Source organism: Gymnogyps californianus, chromosome 4 (assembly GCF_018139145.2).
Source record: "Gymnogyps californianus isolate 813 chromosome 4, ASM1813914v2, whole genome shotgun sequence".
Classification (NCBI taxonomy): domain Eukaryota; kingdom Metazoa; phylum Chordata; class Aves; order Accipitriformes; family Cathartidae; genus Gymnogyps; species Gymnogyps californianus.
In genome coordinates, this window is record NC_059474.1 from 72551632 (window position 1) to 72564967 (window position 13336).

Consider the following 13336-nt stretch of genomic DNA (forward strand, 5'->3'; position numbering starts at 1 on the left):
CATACCACATTGCAGAATTCACAGTTACTTATTTCCAGTGCTCCTTTTCTCTTTGGTCTTGCCTGCTTGCTTTGTATATCATTGCAAAGCCAGAGACTGTTGCCATCTCATCTCTTTGATTCCTTAGGGATCAACTGTGCTTATCAGAGACCCATACTGGTGCTGTCACTGTGCGTAGTGGAAGGTAAGGGAAAAAGCTGATGAGAGGACAGACAGCAACAATTCTTTGTGCCCTCTCAGCTTCCACCTCTAGTCCAAGGCAGTCAGTACAACCCATGGCTATGACAGATCGCAGTCGGTGCTCCCACACAGTGCCTGCAGTGCCTGTGGCAGCCATTAGGAAAGATGCAGACAAAGCTCTTCAAAATTAACACAAGAATTTCCTTCACAAATACAGCTTAGAAATCAAAGAAACTGAACTCAATTTGTTCTATGCAATACTTCAGATGTGTAAAACATTCTGCAGCTGAAAAAATCATTATGAGGAAAAAACCCAACACGAGGACTCTAGGACTGAAAATATGAGGTTCAGTGTTAGGCTGTATTTCTGCTCTTCCAAAATAATGCTATATACTGTTACTATACGTATGTTTAAGCTGATGAAACTTCTATCAACCCTACTATGAAATATATGGTGCTGTCTTTTTTTCACATGGATTCTGACTCTTTCTCTGCCAACTTCTTTGTGAATATCTCTTAATTATCTAAAATAATTTTGTCTAATGTGATCAAAGTATTATAGAAAATCATTTTACACAACATACAACAGTGTAGCTACAACACATTTAAAAACCTGACCTTTATTATCTGTCTATCTATAATGAGATTTAGATTTGCTTCTTCACTATAAAACAGTTTTAGACAAACTTTCCAAAACAAAAATCAAAGAACACTTGAGGAACTGAAGAAATAAATTTGTAATGAAGATTTAGTGTTCTGTACAGATAGTGAATGAAACTCTAGGAACGTGAGTATTTTTCATCATAATTTTTCATAGTAAAGACGTCATTGTAATAAAAGTATGTTTTTAAATTAGTGACATTTGCAAATTGGTTTCAGATTTACGAGAAAGCTGTGCTAGTGGGAAATAATCCAAGAAAGAAAGCTCGAGAATCTGTTAATTACGAAGTAAAACTCTTGCTATGTCTTGAGCTACCAGAAATATCTGCTAATTGCTACCAGCCGTCCCCTTTCACTTCAAGCTGATCTAATTAATTTCAAACACACTTGAATTTCAGAGCCTGGATTTCTAGGTTTCAGAAAATTTATTTGCTCTTGAAGACTTTAATAAAAATTCACATATCTGAATCAAGTAGACACTTTCAGACAGATCCAATGTTAGGTAAATCCATGGCACGTTTTCCTTCCCATACCCTTCTTTCTTTATATAAAATATTTCTGATACACAACGTGCTTGATGTAAACATTTGAGATAACTGTGCTTGTAGTTAGGAAATGTTAACTCTACTTGTATGTAGCACACAATGATAATTTTAAAAGAATATACTTGGTTTTAGTGGCATTTTTTGATGTATGATTTTTGTTAATCTCTCGCCTCACATGAAGGTGAATTATTGCAGAAATTAACTGTAGATTATAATATGCATGTTATATTTTGCATTCTACAGCCCTTCTTCAGTATTTCAACGTGATTTCTATTTTGTGCTTAAGAGTTACCCTAGACTCCTCTGTTCTTTTAACAAATCTAGAATCTGTAGTTGGAGACAAGGGTTTTGTTTTGAACTGTGTCTAATATTAGAAAATTCTGTCTGTCAGCTGTTTGAGAGACGTATTTGGGTGGGGGGTAAGAATTCTTAAACACAACTGTACATTAAACCCAGATGAAGGTGGTATTAGCCATTAAAGTAGGTCAACACTACCAATTGCAAAACAAACATAGTAAGTTAAGGTTTGCACAAGCGTTCAGAACGTTATACTTAAAGTTTTTGAAGTGGAATGGGAAAGTATGTTCACATTTTCCTTAGCAATATTTCTGTGTTTTCCCACCACAGTGAAATCAGGTGTGTGTTGGTTGGTTGGTTTGTTTATTACCTGCAGAAATTACAGATGTGATGAAGGTGTTCAGCTTTTTCCCAGCTTGTTCTTCTGTGTAAAGGCAGACTTTGGATCTCTGTCTAAGTCTGATTGAGAGACTGTTAGCTTTAGACATTTGACTAGTCAAAGAAGTGTTTAGTGAGTAACCACAAAGTGTGCTTTCCTTCAAGTATCTGGCCAATGATCTCCCTCTTAGCCTGAAGCAATAATTGTCTGCGCATTTTAACAGTTCATTTGCTTTCACTACACTACTTGTTTCTTAGCACATTGGATTTTACGCAGTTTTGAAGTAACCCCTTGTGATGGTTCAAATGAGCATTTGTATTAGATGCGGTGCAGTGGAAGAAGTTACTGATACTGGCTGTGTACATTTTTACACAGATAAGCAGTATCTATGGACGCCATCTCAAAAAGGATTTATTTATGTCTCTTGTAGCAATGACAGATGAAGGTACCGCATTTAACATATAATAGTATTTTCCCAGGTTTTGTTTTTTTTCAAATACGAATACAACCATAAAACAAATATCTCTGTAGGCTATCAGCACCAAACTAGAGAGAGAGAGATACATTTACGTAATATAGTCTTAGCGGTGTCCAGCCACAAGGATAATTTCCCAAATGGATAAAGAAAGCAAAAGAATTAAGCACACTGATTTCTGAGCAGTCCTTTGGCTCAAGGGAATTATGTGAGGATACTATAGCATTCATAAGGGTCCTATAAAGTAATGCAGTCAGTTTCTGCTGCAAAATAGCAGTCTGTACTAGAGTAGTCATAAGGGATGAATTGAAATGTGTGCTGCAGCCTCAAGGGGCAGCATAGCTAGGGATTATAAACACACTTTTATTCAGTTTAAATACAGTACAGTGAAATTAACCTTATTTCAAATGCTTTTTGCTATTGAAGTTTGTTGGAAAGAATTACTAAAGCTTCTCTCAGTACAGCAGAGCGCTTGTTATTTATAGCAGAACAACTTTGGACCAAAGAAATTGGAACTGCATTATAACATTGAAACAGGAAAAACCCAGAATAGAGATGGAAGTATCTTGCATTCTCTTGCTTTAGCAGGACTGTCCCTTCTCTCCAGATTTGGTCTTTAAAAAAAAAAAAAGGTGGGGGAGAGGGGGGCTTTGGTTTTTACCCTGTGTCATTATAATATTGCAAGCAAATGTATCTCTGTAAACTCCTGTATATCTTCTTTCTTTGTGTAAAATTGTCTAGCATAATATTTGATTTCTAAAAAGTAAAAATAGTAAGAGATATTTAAAGAAAAAAGGATGAGGGGAAAATGATTGGCCCCTGTATAATTTGTCTGAATGTGCTATTTTCTTATTGTTTGTTCTCTGAGATATTTTCAAGGATTATAACACTTGTTAGTTAAGAAGGACTTGCAATATTGAGGGGTTTGCTCTCCCTCATTCAGAGGTGTAAGTTTAGCAATATCTTTTATTGATGGCAAGCAGCAAGTGCCACACTATACTGAACTTATTTTCCTTCCTTTTTTAATTGAAAATATTTTGTACTCTGTTCTCAAACATCTTATTTACGCCTGCAATAGAACCACATGCTGTTATATAATATTGTACAAGTCAACAGCCATCTGAAAATGTACCAAAAATGTCAAGAAGTTGTTTTCATGTAGACGATAACAGGTTGCAATGCTTATAGAATGTACTTATTGTCTTAAACATATACGTAATGATGTGAGGAACAAATGCAATGGGTATTAAAACAAAACAACACACAATTTTGAAAACTGGAGTTTATCCTAAGTATGCAGCTGCTGGCTTCAGCTGAAGACAGTGCTGTACCAGATGACTATCTGCTAGAATTTTCATTTATTGTTTTATCCCACAAATTCATTAACTCATACAGTAAGTTCAAAGTCATTCTTAAAGTGAGCTGCAATATTGCTGTTCATCTATTTTTCATTTTGTTATTTTGGTAATCATTGAACTTTTAGGAATGTGTTATTGTGTTCTTTAAAAAAAAAAAAAAAAAACCAAAAAAAACCAAACAAAACCACACCACCTTTTTCTTGCCTCTAAGGCATTCTTTAGAAAACGGCTGGATGACAGAAGGTCACGGGATGCCCTGTCATAACTGTAACATGTGCCTAAACGTTGCCAATGTACATCTTTGCCTTTCATGACAACTTGGTAAGAAGAGTTTAAAAAGATAAGGAAGATGCGTGGAAAAAGTAAAGTCCTTGTGGCAGTGGAGCCTGACCTTCTGGATTGTAGCGATGTTAGCCATTCCAGAGGCTTAAGGAACATTTAGTTCTTAGAAATTTTTTTTAATTATTTAAATCAGTGTGAGCGCAATACAGTGTGATTGGACTTCTGTTTTTCTGCAGCTGACAGCAGAAAAGGTGTGTATTACTCTTTTTATGCATAGCTAAGGTATTTCTCTGTTGTATTCCGTGGTGTCATTGTGTTCCAATCTTACGTTAATTTTTCATGTCCTTCATTTACATTCCTGGTGGTCTTTTTTTCTTTTCCTTTTTTTCCTTTTTTCTTTTTTTTTTTTCCCTGATCATGTTACCAGAGACATGAATTGCTTTTTAGACTGAGCTGTATGTTCTGAGATTTAGACATATGCACACACACATGTTCAAAGAATTAATAAAGAGTAATTAAGATCACAAGAGTAACTGGGATCACAAATCATAAGAGTGATAAAAAAAATGGCCTAATCTCAAGTCAGGTAAACACTTAGCATATGCTTATCATGACTATCTGTACTAGTTTAGCATTGTGAATGGAAAAATTTTAAACACGATAAAACAATACAAATCTTCATGTTCATGACAAGGATAACAGCCAAGGCAAAGGGAATTCTAGCTGCTGATAACTTAGATTTCAGATTCTTAAAAGAAAATTTTAAAAATCTCAACACTTGGCTTTATCTGAACTAAATCATATGCTGCAAACTGCTAAGGAATAAGGTACTTGAAATTATGAAATGATATTTCAGATATAAACTGATTAAATGTGTGTCATTGACATAAACCATGTTAATTAGAACTTATATGGAAAGTAATTAGGCTTTTTTTAACCAATGCTAGAAGACTATACCCTAAGAGATTTACTCCCGCTCTCTAGTCTTCTGTCATCTATGCATTCCCTGTATGACATGGCATGAGATCTTGTCAAACCAACAAATTTAAGATTATCAGTAAATCTCCAATAACAGTACAATAAATGGCACACGTCATGAACAGATAGCCTACATCCAAACAGAATGCAATTGATTTTACCCAGGGAACCAAATGTTGTAGCATAAATTCTGTAAGCAAAAACATTCAACCACAAAGTAACAGAAAACACTTACCCAAGCTAAGTAAATAAAAAAATAAAATTAAAAAAAATAAAATAAAATTAAAAAAAAAAGTAGTAATTTTGTAATCAGTAGCATTCTTTACAAAACCATTCCTCCTCCATTCCCTTAGTCCCTATTCCTAAGAGAAACTTACAAATTCCCTTCAGAAGTTGACCCTGGAGTCATAAAGCTAAAAGAGATTAACAAATTACAAATCACACATTCAGCAGATATATTAGTTTTCTGGCGTACCATAAATTTCCTCACACCAACTTCCAACTAAACCATCAATGTTCTAAAAATCAATATTTTGCTTTCTCTCTCTGTCCAAGAGGGCTAATGACTTAATCATCTCCTTCTCTCCTAACAGTCTTTTCTATTCTTCTGGTTCAGATTGCTATTTTACTTCAAATTGTTTAATTGATTTATATAGTAAATTAACCCCAATGAAAAGTTCTGATGTCTCCTGTTTCTGTTTTACATTTGTGTCAGTCTTTTTGGAAAAATTGTAAGAAGCAGTAGAAAAGCTAGAATCAAGAATATAAACTCTTCAGTGACTTCAAATGACATTTGTACATAATTTTCATTTTCATTCCAATACAAAGGTGATATTTACTTGCTAGAAACTGTGATAATTAAAATTTCATAAATGTCACATATCAGAAAATTGCTCTATCTGCTTAGTGCACAAGATTTAGAATTAGATAAATACAATGAAGACATTGTAAGAGCCACAATTTTGTGCAAAGCAGCTATACTGTCTTCACATTTTTGTGTGAACATTAGCTACAAAGTTGCTCCTTACATTTGAAATTATATTCAGGGTAGTCTGCTCAAATTAAATTTTCACAGGTGAAATATTTTAATTCTCCATAATTCCTTTAGTGAATATTTTTATTTTTGGTTAAAAAGCTTGTCATACGGTTCTGTAGGCTAAATTGCCGTATTAGCACCTTATACTGTAAAATCCAGTATAATTACTATGACAATACTTTTACTATTTCTGTGAATTGTCTGAAGCTGGCAAAGCTTAATGAGACATTCTTGGTGTGATAGATGGATTAGTGTGAAATTTAATTTGTGTTAATCCACCTTACACGGGAGAAGTATAGGGCTAAAAAAATGTAAGCAGGAATTACCTATTTTAAAGTACAGCATCATTATTATTAAATACTCATCCTTACGGATCTGTTTTATGAGTTGTGGGAGAATCTAATCATGTAACTGCTTTATCTGTATTGGATTATACACTTCAAGGCTTCTCTTACATTAACTTATCTTTCTTTTTTGAACTTAATTTCATATTTTTCAGGAAAATACTTCTAGCTAGTCAAGATCACAATCTGTCTCATAGCATTCTTTAAGGCTCTGCTTTCAGGAATAGATGAGGATTGTCCAGTTTTTGTTGCATGCAAATCTAATATATCCGAAGGTTTTTCAAATATGGAATCACCAGTTTCACTAGACTCCCTGAAAACGGCTAGAATAAACTAAATTGTACTAAGGCCCTCCAAAGCAAATACTTTAACAGATAGTATCACTGTGATTTAGGAAATTAAGATAAACTATTAATATGCCCATCTCAAGGAAATGAGTACACTTAGAAGCACCTGAGCAGGTCTGGAGCTTCTGTTCCCTTTTCTGAATGAAAGATATTTGCAGTTAATAAAACTGAGGAGCTTTTGAAAATTTCATCAGATTAATAGTAGAATTTGCACACCGATCTTACGTTTAGATCTATTTCAATAGTTTACTATTGACTGATACATACATCAAGAATATCGTACTAAGGAGACTGCTATACACTTCTGTTAATTCTTAAATGGAAAGATCTATCATTCTTAAAAAATAACAAAGCTTTCCAAAACAAATAAATTCAATTGGATATCACTTGCAGACTTTGGTATTTTTGAAAGGAATACAAGTTGACAAAGAATTTGCCTTGGGGGTATGTGGAAACCACAAACACTTTCCCATGCACAGCAGGATTTCATAGGTTAAAGTGGGATTTCAGAGACATGGATTTTTCAAGGCTGATGTCATCCACTGACCAGTATCACAGAGTTTCTGTATCTGTGGAAAGGGAAGCAAAAACTAGCAAATGTAAGAGAAAATAGCAGATGAAAGCTAACAAAGGAAAGTACTAAACTGAATCTGCAATGACAGTAAGATTTGCCCAATGAAACTTACTAAACAGAGAAAAATGAAAAATTTTACAAAATGTTTGAGATGAAAGTATTCTACTAAGGAAAGATGTGCTAGTATTCTGATGAATTGCTTATCAATCAGCAAGGACTGAAGATGAACTAAAAGATTTTTTTTTTTCATTAATTTGACAAAAAAAAAAGCTTTATATTCCTACTTTGAAGAAGTAAACAAGGTATTGACCTTAAAGAACTAACAGTTAAAAGAACAAAGACATTTAAAAAAAAATATATTTTGAAAGTTCTGCAGTCATATAGCTATTGTGAAAGCTAAATACACATGTATAGTGAGAGATTGCTGTAAAGGTCTGAAAATGTAAGGCAGATGAAACTTTTTTTGTAAATGACAGCCCCTTCATGATCCCGTATATGTGTGATCTCCTTTGGAAGGAGAGCCTCCAGGTTCATTTAGAACTGTAAACAGAATCTGACAGAAATCTGATAGGAAAAGCTTACATTGATACCATTTAATCTGCTGATCTGTGGGTTTTAAAGTCTACCCACAGTTATGTTTTCTGAGGTACATCCCCACTTTTGTACATAGTCTAACATATGGGACTGCTCATTGGAGACTTCAGGTGCTAGTATGGCGTGAGTACATTGAGGATGACAAAATTTAGATACAGAAGCAACAACTTACCTAGCTAACAAAAGAATGTATAGCATCACTTAGTAGCTTTTTTTCTTCTTGGGTGTCATAATATGTAGCATTCTTTTAAGGGATATGAATGAGAAGTGATTTTTCAGTTTAGCTTAGCTTAGCAAAGTTGATGTGTATGTAAGAACTGTAGCTATAGTATAAATAATGCAATTTATCCTTAACAACATATTTCTATTTTCAGCAATGAAGAAAATGCCTGGTATGGAAAAGAATGGCAATTCTCTCTGTGAGTATGGAATCCAGCATCAGTTTTCTTGCTATGATAACCCAAGACAAATGCTTACACAGATGATTTGTTTAATTGACCAAGTCAGAGAGCAGTCAGCTTTGAAGAAAAATCATCTTGGAAAGTTTATTATGCCTGGTTTGAAATAACAAGCCAAATGAACCTTTGGACTGAGGAAGAGCGAGCACCATCGCTTGCTGCTAGTCTGAAGGGATGTGGACATATTTTGCCCAGCAATTTGTCAGAAAAAGACAGGAAAGTGTTTGCAGGCATTAGCAACAGCTACATTATCTTGGCATTCTGGAGTTAGGCATCAAATAAAATTGGCAGAGCTACAGAATTATAGTAGATAAAGCGAAGCGTCTGTACCAGAACTGTCTTGAAGAGGGGAGCATTGAAGATTACGATGTTAAGCACATCTGGATGTCTCTAAAGACCTCTGAACTAGCTTATCTAAAAGACCCATTTTAAAATGTTTTAATGATAATAGAAAAGACAATGAAAATAAACCTAAACTCTTTGTTAAACACTGCTAGAATCTATGGAATATAGCTTGACTGGCATTATTCAATTTAGCCAATCTCTAAAATTAAAAGAAAATGAAGGTAAGTGCATTGGAGAAACAGTTGGATCAGATGTATGAAAAAGTAAAAGTCAGGGCACATGCTAACAGAAGATAAACAAAAACACAGGAAGAGTAATAGCTGGTAGTTTTTTCATCACTGTGAGAAGAGTCCAAATCTCATATATAGTATAAAGGATATGCCTTACAATCAATCAAACAAACAAACAAAAAAACCCTAAAACACAGGCAAAGAAACCCCTCCTCTCCATGTTTTTCTGGAAAAGTGACTACAAAAATTCTGTGTGCCACTAGGAATATGGTTTTTCTTGAAGGCAAAATGCATAATTGATTTTCCATTCATTTAAACGAGCATAAGTATAGCAGAGATGCCATGGAAGGTTGTGGTTTTGTACTAATCTCTTTAATTTTGATAGCAAAACCTTTCCACCCTGTGCATTGTGGTATTTCTATTGTAACAGTATATATTTTCCTGCCTGTCTGGTCCTTTACATTTTGATTGATTATAAGTTCACAGAGTTTTGATTATCATGTTACAGGATACATAGATACTATATGTATGATTTATGGTATGTCATGGTCTTTGTGTAAAGCAAAGATTTCTGTTTGTATCCAATGAGTAGCGACAAAATTTTTGATTGGGCAAGATTATAATTCTTGTTATCTTGCTGTAATGTTGAAGTCTTCTAACATATCACACCTAGGTAAATGGGTAAAAGCTACATTGGTCAAGAGACTAACTGAATATCCCAATACTGAGGTGCCAGTTGTCACCTGGCAGTTATTGTAGCTAGTGGCAAAAATAGATGAATTATTTTCATTTAAAATAGAAATTATTTATCAAATTACATTAAGAGGATCTGATATCTTATTTATAAAGTATAGAAACAGAAGGGGAAAAAAAAATCCCTTCGTCCTTTAATTTATATCTAGATATTTGTAAGAGGGAGAGAAAAAAAAAAGAAAACAAAGCCATAAATTCCAAAGAAAAGCTTTTGCAATATATTTATAAACTAGTCTGTAATGTTGTTCAGTATGGCATGAACTTAGCCTGATGAGACAATATAATTGAGATGCATACGTGTAATATTTGTACTACAAATTATTGTAAATAAGAAGTAGAAGGATACTCTGGGTCAGATTCCTAGTTGATAGCAGTAAATTTAGTATAGAGACTGATGTCAATTTACACTCTTATTATGTGGTCCTAAAAAAAAATTAAAAGAATTTTTTTAGATTATTTGTATTTTGAAGGAAGATAACTGAAAATAAGCTATGCAATTTTCATTTAACTTTATGTAAATATTTGACAGTGAAATTTGAAAAGTTCAAAAATGGTGATTAAAATTCAAATTAGACTTTTTAATCAGCACTTAATCTTCTAAATACTTGATTAATAATAAATGCGGTTTTATTCATTAATGTGGCAATTTGATGCTGATTTTGTATGAATATATTGGCTTTTAAGCTTCCACATTGTTTCCGGTCATCATATGACTGTAAGAATATTTGTACTTACATACTTTTCTACTGTGATCTTAGGTATATAGTTTTGGCATACGATCTTGACATAATACACAAATCCTGCCATACTCCTCCACGCTGAGAAAAGACAATGTCCGGTCCAAATATTTGAATCGGCGGGAAGCAAAAATTATAGTGTGTTATTTTGTCAAATGTTAAGCATTCAGACCAGCTACCCTGACTTTCACAGGTTCCCATGGTCCTCTTCTGATTTCTGTGGAAGGTGTATGTACTGAAGAGCTTTGAGAATTAGGCTGCATTCCTGAATGCTTTCATATAGATTACAGTGTGTGAGTATGAATTAGGTGCTTACATTATGGCATCTGACCTTTTTGTAGTTGTTGCTCTTCTTGTTACTTGTTGCTCTCTATACTTATGTTTAGTATATTGTCACAGGGGCAGAAGTTAAGAAAAATTCAACAAAATCAGCAATATTTTAAATATGCTTAACACATGGTATTGATTCTCTTTAGATTTTTTTTTTTTAAAGTGAACATTAGAGAGGAGGAATCAGCTTTTTAGTCTCTCTCGTTTCATTTCTGTGAAGACACTCACATCTCTCACCAATCTGCTCAGAACTTAGAGGGAAGCGCAGAGGTGGTGGGAGTACAGAAACCCCGCCTGGAGAGCGTATGTACGATGCTAGCTGAACTGGAGCATCTCAGGAAATAATTCAGTTTATAAAGAGCCAGTTTAGTTTTGCAAGCGTGAGCATGTCCTAAGGTTTTTTTTTAGTTTAGTTTTACAAGTTTAGCTTTACAAGTGTGTTTTGTTACCCAGCGTGCAGTACATGAAAATACGACTGTTAGCGTAGGAGATCCCTAGTAAGGAAGGCTGCGTTTAACAAGCAAACTGAAGCAATAGAAATTTAGGATTGTGATAGGACTCAGACCACTGGGAATACAAAATTTCCAAGGAAAAAAATTAAAACTTACAGGACTCAGGAACTGCATATGCAAGAACCAACTCTGGGTATTAAAGATAAGAAAATGAAGGTAATATATATTTTTTTAATATGTACGTTATTTTTCTAAACAATCTCAGGAGGAGGGGGAAAGTGGAGGATAAGAAGAAATGGACCTAACAGTGCCAGGAATAAAGCCTGACATGCTGAAAAAGCTGATAAAAGTTGTTAATTAGTACTGTCATTGCAGACAGCATAAGACTATAAGAGAGCTAGAGTGGCATTTTTTCTGGTTTTGTTGGTTGTTTTTTTTAATTGCTGGGCTTTTGCAGGCAACTCAGAAATATTAAAAACTTGGAGATACTACAAAATTCAAAATTTAAGACAATCTAATGTTTAAATTTTAGTTTTGACAGAGGACATAGCTTAGAGTTCTCAGGAAAAGTAATTGTTCTATTTAAATTCTTTGGATTTCTATTACTGTTTTGAAAGAAACTCCCACACCCAAATGATAGGTAATTACATGAAGAAGAACAAATAAACATGAAAAGCAACAGCTCTATTACAGTTTTTGTTGAACTAACTTAAATTGGACAATACAATTACTAAATCAAACTGGGTCAGCCAATTAACTACAATTATAACACTTGGCAGCCACCAATTATTAAATTAATATAGCAAATAATGGCATAACGAGATTAATTCAGCTGATAACAAATTCATATGAATTCCAGCCTCAAGAATATACAGAGATTGGCTCATTCCAAAGCACAAACCAAGTGTAATAAATAGGACAATGTAACATTTCAGAATAATCTCCAAATAGTTTATCCTTTAGTTCCTAAAGCAAATGTGGACTCTTGATTCCCCTACAAAATACTTGACTACCATCATGTAAAAAAAAAAAAAAAATCACAATAATTAATACAGATCTGTCTTGCTAATATTTTTCATTCAGCTCTGGCAAGACACAACAATTTTAACAATTCTGTTTGCTTAGATTCAGGGAACTAGTGTGTGTTCCTTTTTCTAGAAAATTCACACTAAATTCAGGTGTGCAGAAGAATGTATTCATTCATATCTCTGAAGAAATTCAGCAAAATTTGGTTGGTGTGATTTTTTTGCTTGTCCAGAGAAAGAACAAATGAAAAAATAGTTGTCTGAAAGGTGTGAACCTCTTACAGTTCACATCTATAGTATGAACTTTATAGTTCATAGTGTATTCAGCATCAGGTGTCATCAGATCCAGAGTTTTCTTTTGATGATACAACTTTGTGGCATTTGGTCTTCACGAATCTTAAAGTTAGACTTTGAATGTCTTGATTCTTGTCTCTGCAATATCATCTTCAGAAAGCAGAATGAAAAATTCACCATTCCTAATTCTTCCAATTGGGCTCTCTTCAATGAAAACTAATTTAACTATTAGCAATGCAAACTCAAAAAAGGAAAAGAAAAAAAAAGCAAGAGCTAGATAGAGAAGAAGCAATGTGATGAAGCAGAAATTTATCCACCCCCAAATACTTGCTAAGGTTACAGATAATATGCATCTTTGCCTGTTGTTGGTGGTGACAATCTTATTTTATATACCAAGACGTAATCCAGCAAATTATGACAACTTCTCCATGCATTATGAGTTTTATTGGACCTGCTAAAACCAAACAGACATCTACCTCTGATATCTGATTTTTGTTTTGGACCCTGAGAGCCTTCAAGGATACTCCTAGAGCAAGTAATTCAAAAGGAAGTCAGCAATGTAAAAAGACTGTCAACTATCTCTCCAGACTCTTGTGAAAAACACATGACTTTGCAGGATTGGTTTGGCCAGAGACTCATAAATAAGCAATTAAAACAAAACTA